Source organism: Papaver somniferum, chromosome 1, assembly GCF_003573695.1.
Source record: "Papaver somniferum cultivar HN1 chromosome 1, ASM357369v1, whole genome shotgun sequence".
Classification (NCBI taxonomy): domain Eukaryota; kingdom Viridiplantae; phylum Streptophyta; class Magnoliopsida; order Ranunculales; family Papaveraceae; genus Papaver; species Papaver somniferum.
The window spans coordinates 108,612,360-108,635,528 of NC_039358.1; the positions used below are offsets into that span (position 1 = coordinate 108,612,360).

General features: G+C 36.1%; 1 long non-coding RNA gene and 1 pseudogene across 1 annotated transcript; one reads left to right on the plus strand and one right to left on the minus strand.

The window, feature by feature from the left end:
- The first annotated feature begins 8,415 nt into the window (after positions 1 to 8,415).
- LOC113331810 lies at positions 8,416 to 9,887 on the plus strand. The gene is made up of 2 exons (XR_003351206.1): positions 8,416 to 8,684; positions 9,610 to 9,887. It is a non-coding gene; the product is annotated as an uncharacterized LOC113331810 (long non-coding RNA).
- A 291-nt stretch (positions 9,888 to 10,178) lies between these two features.
- On the minus strand, positions 10,179 to 13,438 carry LOC113295971 (annotated as a pseudogene).
- Between the last annotated feature and the right edge of the window lie 9,731 nt (positions 13,439 to 23,169).

The following is a 23,169-nucleotide window of genomic DNA, read 5'->3' on the forward strand; positions in this document are numbered from 1 at the left end:
AATTGAAGGATATAAAGAAATTGTCAACATGTTGTTAACCGGCTCAAATCAAAATTCTTCTGGTAAGAACTCAAACCTTATCTCGTATTATGATGACAGTAAGTTTATGATAATTTCTCACATCAAAAAGAATTCTTTCCTAGATTCGAAAGGAAAAAGAGACCCAACCGTAAACACATTTCATTTAATGAGCTTAGAGCTCATACTTGTGTCAATTAATCACAAGAATTGAAAACTTACTCATAAAAATCATGTTGAGTAAGATGTGTTAATAATCAGGTATACTGTTGGCAAAATTGATGTCTATTTAGTTGAGCTATTTTCTTATCGTCCATACCTAAACTATTGTCTGCAGACAACTTTGCTTAAAGTTTTGGTTGTATCTGATGTTGTTCTTCTTTTGTTTTTGTTGCAACTATGTTGTGTGCTCTAAATTATTTCTCTATGGAGATATAAAATTTACTGAGCCAAAAAATCTTGTGATATTTTTCACATAGAAGAAATTTTGTCTTGTCGTAAAAAATACGATCGGTTGCGTACCTTTGTTGTTGGGTCAAGATTGTGTTCGTACAAGTACCCATGTTACTATCACGAATCAATTTTTAGAAACCCTGATAGTTACCTTCCCTAAGAAACCATTTAAATACCAAAACCCTTGAGTCTCGTACGCATACTCTGGGATTTTTTTTTGTAGTTTGTCAAGAATGTCTTCTTCTAACTCTAGCGGTTTTGCAAAAGGGTTTCTTGACAAAGGTATTGGTTTCGAGTCCAAGGGAAGGAAGAAAAGAACCCTAGTAGAAGATGATAATCCTAATGCCTCATGTTTCTATGCCTATACACATCAGGATGTTGAGAATGAGGATATGGTTTATGCTGAAGTGGTTCATGATTTTCTTAAATATTTTGAGGAAGCAAAACTGCAGCTTATTGATACTTTGAAGAGTCTTGATGTGTTAAGAACTGAGTTGAAAAAGGTTACTTCTGACCTTGGTCTCATAAATACACATGTTAAAGATCTTCTCGATGAGGATATCTTCTCTGAATAAGCAGTAGATGCTGCCTATCACAAGCTCAAAGACCTCAAGGCTCGTGAGGATTCTGAAACGTCTATTTGATTTCAGTTCGTGTTCGGTTTTGATGGTTTAAGTGTCTGTCCTTGTTCTTTAGCTTGTTGATTTTATTTTGTCTAATAAATCTTCTTATGAGAATTTTATTCTTGTGTTTTTAAGAAGAATAACTAGAGTTTGGAATAGCCATTATTGTGATTACACATAGCTATGTCCAACGTTTTTATCTTTATTGTTTTTTAGGTTTATTTGGTTAAATTATGAAATTATTTGAAAGATGATTTTTGCCATATTAATATTTATGGTTTTATATATTGCAATTTGTAATGGGATATGTGTGTTTGCGTCCATGAACTATAATTGTCCCATACTTTGTCAAAAGTTATGTCTTTCACATGTCGATATGCAAGTATTGATAAAAGAATGAATGGACTTTTGACATTACAAAAGTTAAGCCTATTGTATGTCATTATGCAAATATTGATGGAAGATAGGATGAACTTTTTTTTACGAGGATTATGTCTATTGTATGTCATTGTGCAAATAGTGATGGAAAATAGAATGAATCCTTGTCTATTCCGAAGTATTGATCTTCCATGATCCATATTTTTATGTATATACTGTGCGGCTCCATAAGTTCTCTTATGTTGAGCATTTACGATTAAATTAATCATGAGTTTTCTTGTGGTTAATTTAATTGAGTATTTTGGATTCAAATTCATATTCGTATGTGATTTGTTATGTCCAAAGAAATCCTTCTTTTCATGTGAAAGTAAGGTCGCTCTTGTTGTTCTTTCGGAATGACATTTTATGGGGGAGAGTTCTTAATTGAACTTGTGTTTAATTTCCAAATATTTGTGGGGAGTGCGGCTGTGGAATATTATAGGGGTTATCTTCTATCTTTATAAACTCCTTGATGAATGCATTTAGATTCGGCTATATGATGGCATCTAAAAAGTTGATATGTGCTTTATTTTGATCATGAAATGTCTCTATGGAAATTTAATTAGGATCCCACTAGTTTTCGTAGCTTTGCCAATTTTATTGCCAAAAAGGGGGAGAATTAATGTGTAGTTCACACTACAAATACATATGGTTTTCGGATCATTATGTAAGGGGGAGTGGTTTCCATGTGAGATGGAGTATTGACTAAGGGGGGTGATACATATCACTATAATACTATTGTGATACAATTGAACTTTGATGTTGTGTAATAATACTATGACATTGTGTAACGATGATTGAGAACTCTTGTTTTCTCATTGTTATAGCTACGGATTTTCAACAACGATGATGCTAAACTTACAACCTTTGGAATCATTGGAGTACTTGGAAGTGACGAAGATTTCGAGTAATGTTTAAAACCAAAGAGTTCATGCATGTGGAAGAGAAGCTACAAAAGTTTATTTATTTATTTTGTATTCCATATGTATTGATAGTTTTGTCACTAAAATTGACAAAGGGGGAGATTGTTAGAGCACTGCTCGATCAAACTCGCATGCGTTGCTATCTCAAGCATGTTTGTCAATGTTAGTGATCAATACTATAAGTCTTTATTTCTAGTCTACTATTATCTAAGTCTCGGACTAGGATAGAAAGTGTAGTTGAGCTCTAGACTCCATGACGATCATCATACAAAGACAAAGAACTACTCAAGGAACTGGTGGGACTTCATCGACTAAAAGGTATGTGGAGACTTGAACTTATCTATCACTCAAAAGTCTATTTACTGTATGTACTATCTTAAGACAAAAGTCTATTGCTATATGGACTATGATTATACACATTTGTTGTTTGGAGCCGAGTTTATCTCGCTTATCTATTTCTCGAAATATGTGTTGGTAAGCTTCCGCTTTGGCCAAGTTCATCTTTACTAGCGAGAAAGCCATATTAGTTTCAATTACTTGAAAATCGCTTTGACGAAAAATAGCTTGTGAACAACAACTATATAACGTCCTCTAAGAATGTTTCAATGATTGAAATGAGAGTTTAGAATATAACCTTGAAAGGATATAAACATTGTGTGATAACTCATACGTGTGTAAGTCCTTATTCCTTGAACCAAAGTATGCGTACTTTTCTGCTCAGGAAAACCAGAACTGAAGTCCGCGTACCAGTACGCGCACTGTCGGAAGTTCACATCCCGTGAATTTCTGCTGGAGTTTGTGAACTGAAAACAAACTTATTCCGGGTACTTAAGTATGCGTACCAGTATGCATACTTAAGTGGGTTAGTTTCTAAAAACGATTATTCGTGAACTTAAACTTATATAAACTAAGGAATGCATACTTGCAAACCGTGGCTATAAAGTTCATGAATTGATTCGAGTGAATAAAATCGTTTTTTCTTCGATTGTGTCTTATATACTTCTATGAGATCTAAGCAATTGAACAACTCTCTTACTAGTTCTCTTGAGTCATTTGAACTAGTTATGGTTAAGATGAATATGATTGGTATGAAAGTGCTCATATGGCTAACCATTTGGTTAACTACTGTTGAACTAACTAAATGTACATGTTTGGGTACGGTAACACAAACCTAAATAAACGAGCATTTCATGTGTGTGTAACAAGCTAAGTTCGATCTAACGGTTCAAAGATATTAGCTTGAATCTAATCAGGTTTTCATCTAACTGTGAATATTGAATTCTTTGTTACTAAGCTAACATTAATTGCAAACCCTGATTTGAAAGACTATATAAAGGAGAACTTTAGCAACTGGGAAACCTAATCCCCACACATCTTGTGTGATACTAGTTGTATTAGCTAGAGTCGATTCTCCTTTAACCTTAGCTTTTTATCGAGACCCTGTAGGTTAACGACTTGAAGACTTCATTGGGATTGTGAAGCCAGACCCAACTATTTTCTCTGTAGTTGCGTGATCTGATCTTGTTGTTTCTATCGTATTTGAGTACAATCGTAAGATTGGCTCGAGATTAATTTCTCCGATAGGAAAGATAGAAAAATAGTCACAAACACGTTCGTCTCATCGTTTGTGATTCCACAATATCTTGTTTCGCTAGTCGATTAAGATTATTGTGAGGTGATTGATAATTCTAGGTTGTTCTTCGGGAAATAAGTCCGGGTTATCAATTGGTTCCTGTTCACCTTGATTTATCAAAAGACGGAACAAAAACTTGTAGGTATTTCTGTGGGAGACAAATTTATCTATTACCGTAGACTTTTTTGTGTGATACCAATTTGTTTATTAAAGTCTTCGACTTTGGGTCGTATCAACTCTTAGTTGTGGGTGAGATCAGCTAAGGGAATCAAGTGCGTAATATCCTGCTGGGATCAGAGACGTAAGGAGCGCAACTGTACCTTGGATCAGTGTGAGATTGATTGGGGTTCAACTACAGTCCAGACTGAAGTTAGTTTGTAGTAGGTTAGTGTCTGTAGTGGCTTAATACAATGTACGTTCAATCTGGACTAGGTCCCGGGTTTTTTTTTTTTGCATTTGCAGTGTCCTCGTTAACAAAACTTCTGGTGTCTGTGTTATTTCTTTTCCGCATTATATTTTATTATATAATTGAAATATCACAGGTTGTGCGTTGAATCGATCAATTGGGAAATCCAACCATTGGTTGTTGATTGAAATTGATTGATCCTTGAACATTGGTCTTTGGTACCATTCAAGTGACTTTTCTTGTATTCAATTAGACTCGCAGATTTCTATTTTTTTGAGTAAGTATTGAATCGAGAAAGAGAGATAAAACTCTTTGATATAATTTTATTAAGGTTGAGTCTGACTGTCTAGTTGATTCTTTTAAAAGTATATTGGAGTTTGTCCATACAGATTGCTAAGCGAAATATTGGGTGTGGTTGTTAGACCCCCGCTTTTTCAAAAACTATTCCCGTCTTCCAAGAATGTTTCAATGATTAACACGGAGTTTAGGACAATTAACCATTGATTGGATGTAGCACAATATGCGTACTTGTATGCTAGCTGTTGCAAGTTATTCAAAGTACGGGAACCACGGGTATGCGTTCTTGTATGCTAGCTGTTGCAAGTTATTTAAAGTCCTGGAACCACGGGTAAGAGTACTGGTTTGATAGTTGAAGTCCGGGAACTTAGTATGCATACCCGTATGCGTACCGGCTTAACAGTTCAAGTCCGGGAATTCAACTGAGGTTGGTCATGTACGACAGTATGCGTACTCGTTCGCATACTGGCGAACCCAGACCAAGTCCGGAATTCTAAGTATGCATATCCATTTGCATACTTGAGTGTGTTAAGTTCTAAAATTGGTTTGTTCATGAACAAATACGTTTATATAATAAGGAATGCAATCTTTTGGAAACTGTGGCTATAATGTTGATGAATTGATTCTAGCGAATCAAAATCGATTTTGTTTCAATTGTGTATTGTATACTTCTATGAGAATACAAACAATTGAAAAACTACATAACTAGTTACATTTGAGTCATTTGAACTAGTTGTGATTCAGATGAACAAGGTTGATATGAAAGTGTTCCTATGTCTAACTTCGGTTAACTATTGTTGAGCCAACCATGCGCACACGTTTAGGTATGGTTACTCATACCTAAATGAAGTCACATTTCATTTGTGTATAACAAGCTAAGTTCGATCTAATGGTTGAAATATATTAGCTTGACTCTAATCAGGTTTTCATCTAACGGTGAATACTGAATGCTTTGTTTCCAAGGTAGCATTGATTGCAAACCCTAATTTGAAGACTATATAAGGGAGAACTCTAGCAACTGGGAAAACTAATCCCCACACCTTCTGTGTGATACTAGTTGCGACTAGAGTCGATTATACTTTAACCTAGGTTTTTCCTAAAACCATTATAGGTTAACGACTTAAAGACTTCATTGGGAATCTGAAGCCAGACCTAACTATTTTCTCCGTAGTTGCGTGTTATGATCTTACTTTGTTCTATCGTATTGAGTATTATCTTCTCAAATATTTGCTCGAGATTTAATCTCCGATAGGTAAGATAAAAAGTAGTCACAAACATCTTCGTCTCATCGTTTGTGATTCCACAATATCTTATTTCACTTCCATACGATTAAGATTATCGTGAGGTGATTGATATTACTAGGTTGTTATTCGGGAATATAAGACCGGTGTATCAATTGGTTCATGTTCACCTTGATTTATAAAAAGACGGAACAAAAACTCATAGGTATTTCTGTGGAAGACAGATTTGTTTATCAAGTCTTCGACTTTGGGTCGTAGCAGCTGTTTGTTGTGGGTGAGATTAGCTAAAGGAATCAAGTGCGAAGAATCCGACGTAGTTCAAGAGGCGTAAGAAATCCGACTGTACCTTAATCAACGTGAGATTGGTTAGGGCTAAACTACATTCCAGCCCGAAGTTAATTGGTAGGAGGCTAGAGTCTGTAGAGGTTTAATACAGTGTGGTGTTCAAATCTGGACTAGGTCCCGAGGTTTTTGTGCATCTACGGTTTCCTCGTTAACAAAATTTCTGGTGTCTGTGTTATTTTTTTTCCGCATTATATTTTTATATAATTGAAATATCACAGGTTGTGCGTAGTTCAATCAATTGGTAAATCCAACCTTTGGTTGTTGATTGAAATTGATTGGCGCTTAGATATTGGTCTTTGGTACCATCCAAGTTATTTCTCATATTAATCCGGCTCACAGATTTCTATCTGTTCGATTGGAGATTGATTTGAGAAATTGAGATATAACTCTTGGATGTATTTTCCTTGATTGAGTCTGATTGGCTAGTTGATTCTCTAGGAAATACATTGGAGTTATTCCATTTAGATTGCCTAAACGAAATATTGGGTGTGGTTGTTAGACCCCTGGTTTTTCAACATCATATCGAATACATTGATCGAATTGTTTAACTAATTTTGATTGGTTTAAGGTTCTTTATTTATGTAATGACTAGGAGAATATAAGGATCCTTCTATGTTAATTGATTTCTAATTAATGAAAACTACTTTAGAATTAAAGCTCAAATCCAAACTGGTTTTATATTTTATTAAATTTTAATTAGAGCTGGATTTAATTAAAAGAAACCACAGTCGCATTATATAGCATCACATTGAAGGACCGCGCATTACATTAAAATACTTAATTATAATTGAATTGGAACACGTTTCTTGAAGATTTCATAGCATACATCATAACTAAATTGTTTACTCTTGACTTCAAAATATTGGGTATGAGCCATAGTTTGTGAGGTACATATGAATAATACGTTAGTATGATAATGAAAAAAGACTGAGCCAAAAAGTATGCTCACTCGTTCTTTAATGGATAATCTAGCATGAGCTCGGTAATCTCATAAAAAATGCCAACATAAGTTCTCACATCACCCCTGATTATAAGAAATCTAACTCGAAGGGTGTTACTTGTTTTTGCATACTGATTGTTACTGATTAATGCCACAAAGCTTTGAAGCACATTGTCCCAATAATTGTGACTAGTTTGATTGTTACCTCCACCAATTGCAACTGATATCCGAAGTACAATAAAACCATCTTCTTCTCAAGTGAAGCGAGCTACCATTTTCTTGGTGTTAATGAAATGCAAGGATATAGTCGTTAATAAAAAGAGATTATGAAAGATGTAAGTTAAATTAAATTTAAATTAATTGAAATCATTCCGTCGGATGATAGAGCCGTTAGGCGGCTTAGATTAGACCGAACGTTCTAGTCTCTACCGCTCGGTAATTTACATGTTTGCCCATCGAGTTTATCACTTTACGTTTGGCCAAGTCATTACTATTAGTGGCTTAGACTACGCTGTTCAGTAATTTATCTGTTTTCCCATCGAGTTTTCCAGTCTACTCACTCTATGATGGAAGAAAATGGCAAATTAATGGGTTTTCCAATCCCCATAAGAATTGATCTAACGAGTGTAAAAGTATGTCTGTTTTTTTTGCTGACTCGGCGTCTTAATCTGACTCGGCCCCTGACTCGGCTCGAGTCAGATGTCACACCTTTTATTTTTGATTTTGAGTCAGAACTGACTCGAGATCTAACTCAGACCTAACCCTTGATTCAGACCCATTTGAGTCAGGGAATAAAATGCCCCTGACTCATGGAATCAAGCCACTGATTCACACATTTATGAGTCAGATAAATCAGATCTGATTCAGAAAACAAATATACTAAATTGGATCCAGATGAGTCGGGTGATATAGTCAGATTAGTCACAGATACAGAGGATTCAGATGGGTGAGGAAAAAACAAAAGGGGTAAATATTGTGGAAGCAGGGGAAGCTAAAGAAGAAAAGTTCTGGAGTAGACCTCAGATCCATGAGGACCAAATCCGGGCCACAGGCCGTAGATCTGGATACGGGTACACTTATCGCATCGCTGTGTATAGAGCATTGTTCAAGAGTCTAAAAACCCTCAACACACGAAAGAAAGATCTGAAAGTTAGGGTTTTGCTCTGATTTTGTGAGAAGAAGAAAAAAGAAAGAAGAAGAAGATGTTTCTCGGAGGTATGCCTCGAAAGCCAGACAAATCAGCTGCACTGAAGCAGCTTCTAAATCATGGACTTATGTTTGCAGGATTTTGTGGTGTTGTTCGTGTCACTCCTTATATCCTCCATTACCTCTACGCTGAAAACGAACAACTCACACTCGATATCGCTATCTAGTTTCTTACTTTTCAGGTAAACCTAAACAAAACAAATCCTACAATTGATTCTATTCAGTGTAACCATAATTTCTGTTTAATACATGAGATTAATTTAGAGATTGTAATTGATTGTCAAATTAAGTTAGGGTTTTGTTTAGAACAGAGTTCATCTGACGGGGGATATTGGATGGTTGTATTTAGTGAAGTATTGAGTTATTGTTTCTCTAGGTTGGGCTGATTTTCAGAAATATTTTAATTAGAGTTTCCAATTTGAGTGAAAAGATGTTGGGAGGCCGGGGTAGGGGTTTTTTGTTTGTGTTCAACACTAGTATTTGGATTTGCATTTGGATTAGGTTATTGTTGTCATCAATCTTATCTTGTCTTTGTTATTAGTTGGTTCAATGCTTGTTCTGTTGTTCTTGACTATACTTTGAAATCATTAAACTGCAAGTTCATGCACAAAGCTGTTATTAATAGCCAGGTGAATGCATGAATTTGTGGGATAGAAGGGAGCCATCATTCTTGCTCGTGCTTAGTTGTGTTTAGCCTTTTGTTTTCATCCATTGGATTGCTGAATCACATAATGGATATTAAAGAACCTCTTAGGCTTAAGATTTTGCATTTAAAGGTATTTCTGGAGTGTTTATGTCTTTTATTTGCTTTCCATGGTTTCTGCACCTTAGTTTGAATAGCCATTGTGGATTGGATGTTTTCTGTCATCTTTGGCAAGCAAAGAAAGTGGTTAGTTGCATTTTGGTTATGTGTTTCACACACTCAAGAAACATAAGAGACTTTGCCCAGTCCCTACTTTGAGTTTAAAGATAAATTCTGCATTCAGATTTATACTTCCCTAAGGGTGTAATAAGTTTTTGACTTTCGGTAGTTTGCTGTCTCTGGTAATTGTGTAACACATTGTCTTCATGTGTGAATAGCTGCTTAATGGGTTTTCTTTATTGCAGTGGGTTTGGTTTCTAGAGTATACAAGGATGCAGGAATAGAGGAGCTTTTGGGGGCCTTCATGAGGGGATCTACAACGAATTTGTTTCAAGTTTTCTTAGATTCAATTTTTGTTGTCTCTTTAAACTAAGGAACTCCTGCTATATGTGTTTTATAATAACTGAAGTTTTTTTTATCCTGTTCCTGTATGGTTTTTCATTCGACGACAGTACCTAATTAATTCTATGAAAAATTTTCGGCAGAGCATTACTCCATGGAAATAATGTTGTAGTATTTTGTGCTAACAATTTCACTATTGAAAGTTCTCATAATTCCCTTCTTTTTGTGTTGTTTTGCCCCTGCATCAGTCTTGTTCTGGTTAAAAAGTAAAAGATCTATTCAAATTACCTCAACGCTTTTCATTTTCTTCCCGTGAACTGCTGTATGTGCAAAAAAGAAAGAAGAAAAAAGATGTCCGGGTGGCTTCAGATAAGCTTCCCATTACAAAAGATTGCAATATTAACAGGTGGTTGCTGCTTCATTTGCAAGAATTTGCAAATAACATTTAATCTTAAACAGGAGTCAATGTTCATCAATTCCAAAACATGGTGGGAGAAGAATTTGCAAATAACATTTAATCTTAAACAGGAGTCAATGTTCATCTCTTCCAAAACATGGTGGGAGATGAAGGGAGATAAAGTTTGGAACAGACTGCTGCCAAATTTTAGAAATTTTAAACTTCCTAGCATATTTTGCGAAAGCATCAGTTGGTTTATTGCAATCTCTACTAACTGCCTTATTGCAATATCTACTAACTGCCGACAGTTCCAGCTAATAAGGTTACTTGAATAGCGTCTAATATCCTCAATGATTCTCTAATTTTGCCAAGCCAAGTAAGTGTGTACTCCATTAATGGCAGCCGCAACAGTTTTCGAATCTGTCTCAAGCCTTGAGTGTTTGTAAATCTGTCTCAAGCCTTGGGTACTGTATCTGCAATGTAGTTGCCCATCAAACTGTATCCAAACAGCATCACACAACCTCCACAGCATTTAGATGTCCATGCTTGTAGATACATCTCGAGGATTGATGTGCACCTGCAAAATCTCTAGAGATTAGACCCATGCAACTATCTTTAGATTTTAACTTGAAAGAAGCATCACAATTTATGACAGCATAAGGGTAAGGAGGGGAAGTCCAAGCAATGACTTTCAGAGTTTGAACATAACCCTTCTGTTAATTCAGCCTCCTGAATTGCTTTGCAGGAATCATGAGTAAACTGAACTATTGAAGATGAGATTGTGACTTTACCAGGTGGTTGATTTTGCTGTGCAGAAAGAGAAACAGGATACGGAGCTACCTTGATTTGTGGCCATTGCACCTCTTTAGCTATTATTGTGGTCACAAGTCCTCACGCTTCAATACCCTCTATGAAAATAGTGATATTGCTCAGAACTCGTTGTTGGGTAGATTGCGTACCACAATTATTCTTAGTATTACGAAAAGAAGCACCTGCATGTAGATGTAAGATGAGAAATGATGGTTATATAATTGTTAAAGAGATGGACCATAGCGGTGTCCATCATCTACACTCAAAAAGTGACAACTTGGTCTAAAATAATGCCCAAGGCCTTCCATACGTTTGGCAAAATGCTACAGATCTGCTTCTCGTCTTCTTTTAAGAGATCCATTCATAGCAGTAACTATATTGATTACCAAAAATCTCGACAGGAGCAATTTCCATCGTTAAAATGGTGAAACCGTAAGGAGTCCCTTAGAGTAATACGCAGCCCAACAATCTTGGACATGAACTTAATAGCAGTATGACAGTCTACACACACTCGTAAATTCTTAAATACACGAATGGATGACCCCCCCCCCTTCAGATTTAGTATGCCGAAAGCAACTGCTAACTTCTCGCTATGGCTACAGAGAACCTGTTCTTTCTCCTCTTGATCGACATCTTGCAGAACATAGTCAGTGTTAGGCATATAACCAGCGAGTCTCATTTTCTCGCCCAATTCATCTAGAAAACTGTAGATTTCGTCACTCTTATTGTGTTCTTTATAACCCGCCACAAAGGTATAAACTTTATTCTTTACTTGAGTCCAACTGCAACCAGGCATTTTAAATATTCCTCTATCTCTCATCATTTCCCTAATTTCTGATGCATCATCCCACAGTTTTGCAGTTACAAGAATGTTTGATAACAAGACATAGTTCCCTGGATTCTCAGGTTCAATCTCAAAAAGTCGCTTTGCAGCAATCTTTCCCAAGTCTGCATTCTTATATACCCTACAAGCTCCTAGCAGTGCACCCCAGGCACCAGCAGTTGGCTGTACAGGCATTTCCTGGATGAACTCATACGCCTTTTTTAGTTGACCTGAACGACTAAGGACATCAACCATGCAAGAATAGTGATCTGCATCAGGTTCAATCATATAATCCCTACTCATTGAACTCAAAATTGATTGGGCTTCATCAACAAGCCGTGAATGGCTGCACCCAGATAAAACTCCGGTGAAAGTAATAGAATTAGGCTTAACCCCTGAATTCAACATTTTGTGAAAAAGTGACAAGGCTTCTTCACCGTTACCATGCATTGAGTTTGCCAAGATCATTATGTTCCATGCAATAGTGTCTCTCCGAAAAGATCCAACTCGCCACATTTTGCATACATGAAAACTAGAGAAGTCCCCACAACTATATCTTCCAAATGTTGATGTCTGTAGCTATATCCATGAATCTCTCTACCTCCTCTTAAGCTTTCTAAATCAGTGCAGGCTGGCAAGACACTTGGCAACTGTAATATTGTTAGGTTTGAACCCTAAATCTTGCATCCGAACAAACAGTTCAAGTGCTTCCTGTGTTCGTCCGTTTTGCATGCACCCGCTGATCACGGAGTTCCACGAGGCAGAGTCCAGCTTAACCCCCTCGTTTATCATCTGTTGGAAGAAATTGAGAGCCTTGTCGCATTCTCCGTTTGAGAATTGACTCGCCAGTATCACATTCCAAGACACAATATCTCGTTGAGACATGTTCTCAAAGACAAGCTCTGAATTTCTTATGCTTGCACAATTAGCATACATATTAACCAGCGCACTACTCACAAAGACATTATCTCCCATTAAATTTCTCACTGCAAACCCATGAATCTCTCTACCAGAATTCAAGTCTTTCAGATCCGAACAGGCGGGAAGTGTAGAAGACACTGTTATGGTGTTAGGTTTCACGCCACTTAAACACATTTCACGCAAAATTCGCAAAGCTTCTCTTGGAAACCCACAGTTGATATAACAAGCTAAGATTGAAGTCCAGGAAATCACATCTCTTGTGGACAACTCAGAGAAAACCTTTTTTGCGCCTTGTACGAACCTGCACTTCCCATACATATCAATCAAGGCATTCCCTAGTAAAAGGTCTGATTCAAACCCGAATCTAATTGCATCTTCATGAACCTTTTTAGCTTTGACAAGATCTGCCAACACTGCACATGCCTTAGCCACCGACTGCAAAACCAATCGATCGGGTTCTATATTACTTTTCAGTAAATCAGAGTATATTTCGGTAGATTCTTTAGGGAAACCGTGTTTTGTATGAGCAGAAATTAAGATAGTCCATAAACGAATATCTGGTTGAGGAATTTTGTTGAACAACTTGCGAGCATTTTCTATATCCCCCGAGTTTATACAAGTTTTGAAGAATTTGATACTGATATTGGAAGAATGATTCATTGAAATATTTGAACCAACCCTGGTTTACAGACTTATCAGGTGAGGCTTAGTTAGTTTGTGATTTTAAGCTGTTTTTCTCTGGCGGGAAAAAGACTCAAACTCAAGGTTCTCACTTAATATTAATGTGTATAATTCTTTACAATAAGAAGTGAATATATAAAATATAAATTACAAAAGGGAAGAAGAGAAACACGTCTTCAACAAAAGCGTGTTGTCAGAAAAAAAAAAAAAAGGGAGGAAGAAAATAAGGTCATACTACAAGCCACCCTACAACCACCCTACAAGTACTATCATAACTGCTAGCACTATTCCAACCATTCATGAGTCAACAACTAACAACTATCACTATTTGCACTTGATTGTTTAACACTCTCCCTCAAAATGGTGCATATATGTCGCTGATGCCCAACTTGACAAGTGAAACGTTAAATGTACTATTAGATACGGCCTTGGTCAGAATATCTGCCAACTGTTGTGTTGTACGAACATATGGTATTTCGACAATCTTCTCTTCGAGTTTCTCATAGATAAAATTCCTATCAATTTCCTCATGTTTCGCTCGATCATGTTGTACCGGATTCTCTGCAATTTTGATCGCTAACTGGTTATCACAAAACAACTTCATAGGGGTTTTAGTAGGGAAACCAAGCTCTTCCATAAGTCTTTTTAACCATAATAATTCACAAATTCCTTTCACCATCGCCCTGTATTCTTCTTCAGCACTAGACAAAGAAACAACTTGTTGTCTCTTAGATTTCCAAGTTACTAGATTGCCTCCAACGAAGGTAACATACCCAGATGTTGATCTTCTCGTATCGCCTTTGCCTCCCCAGTCTGAGTCGGTGTAACCTGATACATTGAGATGTCCATGTTTTGAAAACATCAACCCTCTGCCTGGTGCGGACTTCAAAATTCTCAGTATCCTTATTACTGCATCCATGTGTTGTTGACCCGGATTATGCATAAATCTTCTTACAACACTTACAGCATATGTAATATCAGGTCTTGTATGAGAAAGATAAACCAAACGGCCAACTAACCTCTGATATTGCCCCTTGTCAGTTGGTACTTGATCAGAACACTCTTCAAGACCATGATTTTGTTCCATAGGAGATCCAATCGGCTCACAACCCAGCATACCGGTTTCATTCAACAAGTCAATCACATATTTTCGCTGAGACAAGAAAATTCCCTTTTCAGATCGTATAACTTCAATGCAAAGGAAGTATTTTAGTCCACCTAGATCCTTCATATCAAACTCAGAATACAAACAACTCTTCAAATTACTCAGCTCTTCAGGGTCATTTCCTGTTACCACCATATCATCCACATAGATAATAAGCGCGGTTAACTTTTCACCAACTCTTTTTAGGAACAAGGTATGATCAACGTTACTCTGTGTATACCCAAATTTGTTCATTGCTAGACGAAATCTACCAAACCAAGCTCTAGGAGACTGTTTCAAACCATATAAGGCCTTCTTTAGCTTACAAATCATGTTAACATCGTTCGGAGCATTATAACCTAGAGGTAATGACATGTAGACTTCTTATTGTAAATCACCATGTAAAAATGCATTTTTTACATCATATTGTTGCAGGGGCCATCCTAGATTTGCTACCAAAGAAAATACTACACGAATAGTGTTGATTTTTGCAACAAGAGCATACGTCTCCTGATAATCAATACCATAAGTCTGGGTAAATCCTTTAGCCACAAGACTTGTTTTATACCTGTCAATAGAGCCGTCTGGATTATGCTTGATAGCATATACCCACCTGTAACCAACTAGTTTATTTCCTTCTGGTAACAATACTATTTCCCATGTATGATTCTCTTCCAGCGCTATCATCTCCTTTTTCATCGAATCAACCCATTTTGGATCACGTAATGCTTCTTGTACGTTTTTAGGAATGGTAACATCTTCCATCTGATTTACAAATGCTTTTCCAGCTTCTGACAATCTATGAGTAGACATGTAGTTTGCAATGGGATATTTCACCTTCTGTATCGGTTCAGGTGAAAAACGATCTGGTGGCACCCCACGGTTACTCCTTTGTGGCAAACTATACTTGTCTGTCTCAGTTAATTCACAACTATTGTCAGTACTAATCAAAGAATCAATGCTTACCTCAGGGATATCAGCTGGAGGATAACTGGATGTAGGTACCATTGTAGAAGAAAGGAGGGGGTCTTATGCAATACGAGTTTCTACCACTTGATTTGTTTCTGGAGGTTGCATAGTAGTCAGACCCAAATCGATAGAAGCTTGAGGAGTAATTGAACTTTCTTCCATGAGGGGAAGATGTATCTCACTATTAGTAGGAAATAAATCCATCAAATTCAACTCTTCAATATTGTTCTCTCCCTGAAGAGGAGAACCTATATCATGTGCTGAGTAAAAATTCTCGTGCTCAGAGAAGGTAACATCCATGCTAACATAAAATTTGCGAGTAGAAGGATGATAACACCTGTAACCTTTTTGGTACGGATGATAACCAACAAATACACACTTTAGAGCACATGGATCTAGCTTGCTGCACAAATGTTTTTGTATGTGGACATAAACCACACATCCGAATACTCGTGGAGGAAGTTTAAGCTGAGAAGGAATTGTCACAAACGAAGCCAATTTATCCAAAGGTGTTTGAAATTTCAAAACACTAGTGGGTAAACGATTAAGAAGATACACCGCAGTAGTAATAGCCTCTTCCCAGAAATGTGGCCTCATGTTTGCTCCAATTAAACAAGCTCTAGTAATCTCAAGTAGTTGCCTATTTTTTCGCTATGCAACACCATTTTGTTGTGGCGTAGAAGGACAAGTAGTCTCATGAACTAAACCATGTTCCTGAAAATAACCTTGTAAAGCTTCATTAACATATTTTCCACCATTATCAGAACGAAGGACCTTTAAAGTGGTGGAAAATTGTGTTTGAATCATTGCATGAAAAGATTTGAAAATATGAGCTAAATCACTTTTATTTTTCATCAAATAAAGCCAAGTCATACGAGTGCAATCATCGACAAACAGAACAAACCAACGAAATCCTGAATTACTAGTAATTCGACAAGGACCCCAAACATCAGAATTAACCAAAGCAAATGGAACTAATCTTCTGTTAAAACTATCAGGATAAGTAGTACGATGACTCTTTGCTAAGATGCAAGTTTCACAATTAAAATCAGAAGGTTTGCAAGTTGAAAATAAGGTTGGAAATAAATGTTGCAAATAACCAAAAGAAACATGACCCAGCCGGTGATGCCACAATAATATTTGATCTTCACAAGTACGAGAGGACCCCTTGGTTGACAAAGACCGTCCTTCACACACATCTTCTAAATAATACAACCCCCCTCTCTTAGTACCACGCCCAATTATCTCCCCGTTGCTGATATCCTGAAGAAAACAGAAAGTCGAATAGATTAATACTACGTAATTTAATTGTGCAGTCACTTGAGATACTGATAAAAGATTATTAGAGAGAGAAGGAATCAACAAAGTATGCTCTAAGGTCAAGGAAGAATTTAAATCAACTCTCACAGCTCCGGTAACCGGATATGGAACCCCATTGGCATTATAAACGGTTGAGCAATCATGTGCACATATATCTTTCAAGATAGATGCTTCAAATGTCATGTGATTAGTGGCACCGGAGTCAAGAATCCAACCATGATCCTTCTTTGAGTTAGCAGCTATTAGAGCTAGGAAAATATTACCCGACTCTTGTGGAATGAGATGACCGGTAGTTGATGGAAGTTCATCAAATATTGGAGTAGATATCGTTGTCATCTCGGTAGAACAAATAGCTGCTTTTCCTTTTCCTTTCTCTGTTTTTGAATGATTGTTCCACTACTCAGGATAACCAATCTTCTTGAAGCAGTTTTCAACAGTGTGCTTACCATTTCCACAATAAGTACATTTTCCGCCGGTATTTGTTGACGATGATTGTTGGGACAAGGAAATATTCCCAAATTTGTTAACCGTCATAACTATTTGAGGAGAAGGATTCATTATAGTACTACGACGTTGTTCTTCACGCCTCACGATAGAAAAAGCCATTTCGGGTCCAGGAAGTGAAGAACTACGAAGTATTTCTCCTCTAACAGAATCATAAGAATCATCAAGACCAGCAAGAAATAAGTAAACTCGTTCTTTATCAATTTCTGCTTTGCGAATTTTGATTACATCTGCTTGGGTAAAAGTAATTGGTTTACGATAATCAATCTCTTGCCAAATAATCGTAAGATCAGAAAAAAATGTATCCGCCGGTCGACCTGCTTGTTTTGTTGTCATAGCCTTACAGGATAAATCATAAAGAATCGATTTATCAGCCCCTTCATAATATCTATGTTTCACTGCGTCCCAAACATCTTTTGCAGTAGGTAGACGAATAAAAACATTCATTAACTCCGGTTCCATAGCACCGACAAGCCAACCTTTTAAAAGAGAATATTTCATACACCATTCATCATACGTAGGTTCTCCTTCACCGGGTTGTGGGGGTAGAACCAGTCAGATATCCCTTTTTGCCTCTACTTGAGACAAACATAGTCACGATTTGTGACCAAAGAGTAAAATTCTTATCATTTAATTTTACACCGTACGGAATCGACGCCGGTTCTTGAGAGGATGTCGGATTCACCACGGGCATAACAACGATACCATATTCATTATCCATAATGAAACACGGACAAATACAATACCACTTTGGACTTTATAATAAAGGATTTGAATTCAATTCAAATCAATTTAGTGTTACTGACTTATTAGATAAGTGGAAATAATGTTTGAAAAAAGATCAAACACTACAAAAGAAGAAATACTGACTTATATCAAGCAGTATCAATTAAAAACCTTCATTTTACTACTTCCACAAACATCCAGGAAATAGTAAATATAGGTATATTAAAATCTCAAGAAGTATCGCTACTTATCAAGTCAGTAGGTGAAAGATTAAAACAGGAAAAAATCAAAGTATATGAATGATATGAATATGATGATCAAGATGAGATGATCTGACCACAAAAGCGAAAGAAAGTACTGGTCGGTTAAGAAGAGCTTACTTGTGGTCGTAGTAAGAACAAATGAAAGAACCTTAAGATAGCAGCGGAATAATGATCGATTGAAACAAAGAAGCACTCACTTTACAAAGAAGTACTCAACAGCTTCACCATGGAAGCTCTGATACCAACTCAAACTCAAGGTTCTCACTTAATATTAATGTGTATAATTCTTTATAATGAGAAGTGAATATATAGATTACAAAAGGGAAGAAGAGAAACACGTCTTCAAAAAAAGCGTGTTGTCAGAAAAAAAAAAAAAGGGAGGAAGAAAATAAGGCCATACTACAAGTCACCCTACAGCCACCCTACAAGTACTATTATAACTGCTAGCACTATTCCAACCATTCATGAGTCAACAACTAACAACTATCACTATTTACACTTGATTGTTTAACAAAAAGTACTGGTTCAACCTTTTCCTGAGTATAACTTGCCTTTACAACGGTAGTTAAAAAGTCAGCTTCATTGTTTATATCCCCGCCCCAAATATTTAAGATTGCACTTCGCTCACTGCGCGTGGTGTGGTACTATGTTCCATGGATAGCGTAGTTTGATGTGAGTTTGTTGTTGGGCCGCTCAGTCATATTTGGCTTGCCAACCCAATCTTAATGACAAAGAGCATATAATCCGGTGCAAAAATCTGGTGATTTTTTAGTGACATAATAATTCATTGACATCTTCGGATTTTAATCATATCATGCTAACACTTTCCTCGCCTATTTTCATAATGCTAATATCTTCCAATATTTATGAGATGAAAAATCATTAATTTATTTGATTCCCAAAAATCCTTGTAAACGTTAATGGTTTGCATGTGGTAATCCCTAGGTCCTCTATAAGTTGAAACCCGTGAACATCAATCTCTTCACACCAAAACTATTATCTATCAACAAACACATAATTTTTTCTATATTACCATTCAAATTTAATTTCGTATTTCAAAATGGCCAGTAGAAAAGTTACATTTGTTGCATTCCTTATCACATTTATCGTCTTCAGCACAGGTTAGTATTGATCATTTTTTCCGGTGATTGTAGGGTATGACAATGATTGATCAACAAATATAAATTTGATAGATAGTTAATGTTAATTTATTACATTAACTAGCATATGATTTTCCCAGTGAATTTGCTTAAAAAATTTATTACATTTTGCGTTTGATAGCATATGTTAATGTTAATAAACTTGCAACATATATGTTTGCAGATTTTAGCAGCGTAATGGCCACAAGGGTTGCAAATCCTGCGTGTTGCCAGTATCACAACATTGGTAAGTGTGAGTATTCAAACTATGCCGATAACCAGAGGTGTAATGATTTATGCAAATCAAGTTGTCGTGGTGGGGCATGCGAAAGTGCCGTTCATGATGTAAATAAAAAACGCTGCCTTTGCTTCTGTCAATAAGACAACGGACAATCAACTTAAAGCTGCTACGTATTATGGATACAAATGTTCGATTGAGTGAATCACGGAGATTTTTGGTTAAGATTACAAAGTTATATAATAGTTTCTTTGTAAGCTTATCTCCATAAATAATAAAACCGATCTATTAGCTTTTTCATATGCTTGTGACTGAATCACTCTCAATTTTTTTTATATAAAATCAGTATTCACGGTGCTGCTGACCAATCAAACCTACACATAAAATATTTCGTTGGATATCCTTAAAAATTAACCTAGACAAAATATTTTATATTGCACTCATTTTGATTAACCTCATGCTGCCACATATACAACAACGGTTATAAGTGTTACTTCTTATTTATCAAGTTGTTATTTTTCGTTTGCAACAAACATTGAGATGATGACATGTGTTGTTTTTATTTACACTTGTCCTTACTATTGTTACGGTTAACCTCGGCGATAATTTTTTAAATTTTAATTAGAAAAAAATGGATATTACAGGTCACCACCATGAACCTGGATTTTCAGTTTTACAAGCATGCAACACAATTATACCTGACACACAATTGCAATCAGTTCTTTTTCAATCTACAATTCATACATTCTCTTTCGGCAATACCATTCACATTCCACAATGGCACAATCCAGACACGACAATTAAAATATCAATTTTATTTTTAAGAAGTTATAAATTGGTCATTTAGGCATATTCCTATGCACAAGTCAAGCAGCTAATTTTGCCACTTTAGCAGCCACTATGGGTATGCCAAAGTGCCAAACATATCTGCCTACGTGCCAGGAATAGCAGTTATGCATACACGACGGAGTCTCTAACGAGCGATAAAGTGTCCATCGCTAGATGGTCAAAACATCGCTCGTTGGTCATTCCAGCGCCAACGATATAGTCAGTCTGTCGCTAGCTGAGTTGATCATCGCTCATCACTTCCTCATCCAACGACTACAATTTCCCCCATCTATAAATAGCCAATTTCAAACTCATTTCAACTCACACCAGAATTTCTCAATCTCCAATTATTTTCATCACTCTTCAATTCTTCAAAGAGCATGGATGATAATGTGAACGTGGCTGAGTTCATAGCAAACCAACATGTTTCCGGAAATCAAAGAGTTACTAATTGAGCCAATGTGCAAAGTCGTATTAGGAGGTGATTAGCAAAATTTACTACTCAGGAAGATGAATGTATTTGCAGGAATTATGTTTCTTTAACTGAGACTATATTTGCAGATGCATTCCATCCCTAAACATTTTGGGAAAGGATATTTGGAAAATTTCAAGAACAAACAATGAACCCCAACAATTGTGATGTTTCAGGGTTATCTCATCGCTTCACTGTAATGAATAAGGAAATTAGAACATATCTTGTTATACTTCAACAAAAAGGTCCAAATATGAGGGATGGTAAAACCATGATGAAACTTGAACAAAGGTGTCGTGCGGAATATCGTCGCATCAATGGAAAAGACTTCCAATTTGGAAGTTTTTTCGAGATTTTAAGAAGGTTGCCCAAATATAATCCAGTATTTATGTTTTAATTTCTTTATTGTCAACGTACGTCTAAGTTTAAATTAAAATGTATTAAGAATTAAGTTTAAGTCTAAGTTTATTGATATGTTCCAACTTAAATATTAAGTTTTAATATTTTTCTTACTTTATTTTAAACTAAAATGTAACTCTAATTAAAATGTAAGATTGAATTAATAATAGAATTAAGCTTAATTTTCAACAATACGAGCAATATGAAAACATATTCATTAAACTCGAATTAATCATTAATAGTCATTTTAAAAGACATAAAACTAGACAATAATAATTTGAAATATAGACTTTAAAAATAAAATTTTGGGACAATGTTCTTCATCTCGTTTATCTTCTTCATTTCACAAAACTTCCAATCAATGCGATCATGAACGGAATTTTCTTTGTTTATCTTCTTCTTTGTTTTCAAATTTGTTTTGCCATGATTTTCCTTGCCTTGAACTTTTCTTTGCCTTTTCTTAGTTGTGGTACGTATTTATTTGGTTAATATCCAAAACTTGAAGACTTCTATGCTTGTTACCTATTTTTTTATAACTATCACATATCTTCTTAACGACACATTCAAGGACTACTCCAGAAAAATCAAATTGCGTTGCCGAATCAAGTTGGGTTTGAAATCACGCCATTTGGAAAGAATTGAAAAATAAATTAGATTGAGAAAGATAAAAATAAATAAATTATATTGAGAAAGTGAGAAATAGAGAAAAATTGTGTAAAAAGATTTTGGTGTGACTTTTTAGTTTGAAAATTACCTATTTATAGGCGACAAAGAACTAGCCGTTGGCGCTAGACTTTATATCGAGCGATATTTTTGGTAGCGCTGGCGATATAATCTATTTTGTCCGCTAAAAACTCCATCGTCTTGTGATTTTCCCATAGTGATGCAACTAGTTTGACATGCCACATGGTACGTCAAACAGGTTTTCTTTTGGGTACATTATTTATATTCCATACTTTTAACACCCAATAAATATATCCTTATTCAACAATAAATATGTCCCTAATTTTTATAACCTTATCCATTTAAAATTAGATTACCTTAATACCCTCACCCATATAATATTTTTCTTTATTTCAAAATGGAACAAATTTCTTCCTCTACCACTTTACCACCACCACCGCCAACATTCAACTACCATTCCACCACCACCGTTCAACAACCACCACCTACCAACCGCCACCACCACTCCTTAAGAACCACCATTACACCACCACTAGTTTGTTGCCGCACCACCACTAGTTCGTCGCCGCCGCCACCACCACTACCGTCACCACCGCTGCCGCCGCCACTGGTTCAGATATTTTTGTATCAACAACAGTAGTTGATCCAGATAAAAATAGAACCAACAGTAGAAGTTGATCTAGTTTAGGGGATCAACAGTAGAAGTTGATCCATGTAAAATGGAGTGAACTTGGCGTGAGTCGAATACGCATCATCTGACATGGAGTCAGTCATGCTACCATTGCACCACAAGTTCAACATTGGAAGAAATTTACATGATTTAAACTACAAGCATGATTATGCTTATCGAAGGAAATATCGTCAACAATAGGAGTTCAAAGGATCAATAACAGTAGTTGATCCCATAAAAAATTGGGTCAACAACATGAGTTGATCCATATTATTGGATCAACAACCATAGTTGATCCAATAAAAAATTGGGTCAACAACAGGAGTTACAACCATAGTTGATCCAATAAAAAATTGGGTCAACAACAGGAGTTGATCCTACAAAATGGATCAACAACAACAATTGATCCCATAAAAACATATAAACAACAACAAATTGATCATTACCTGTAGCTTCATAAACACCAACATCTTCA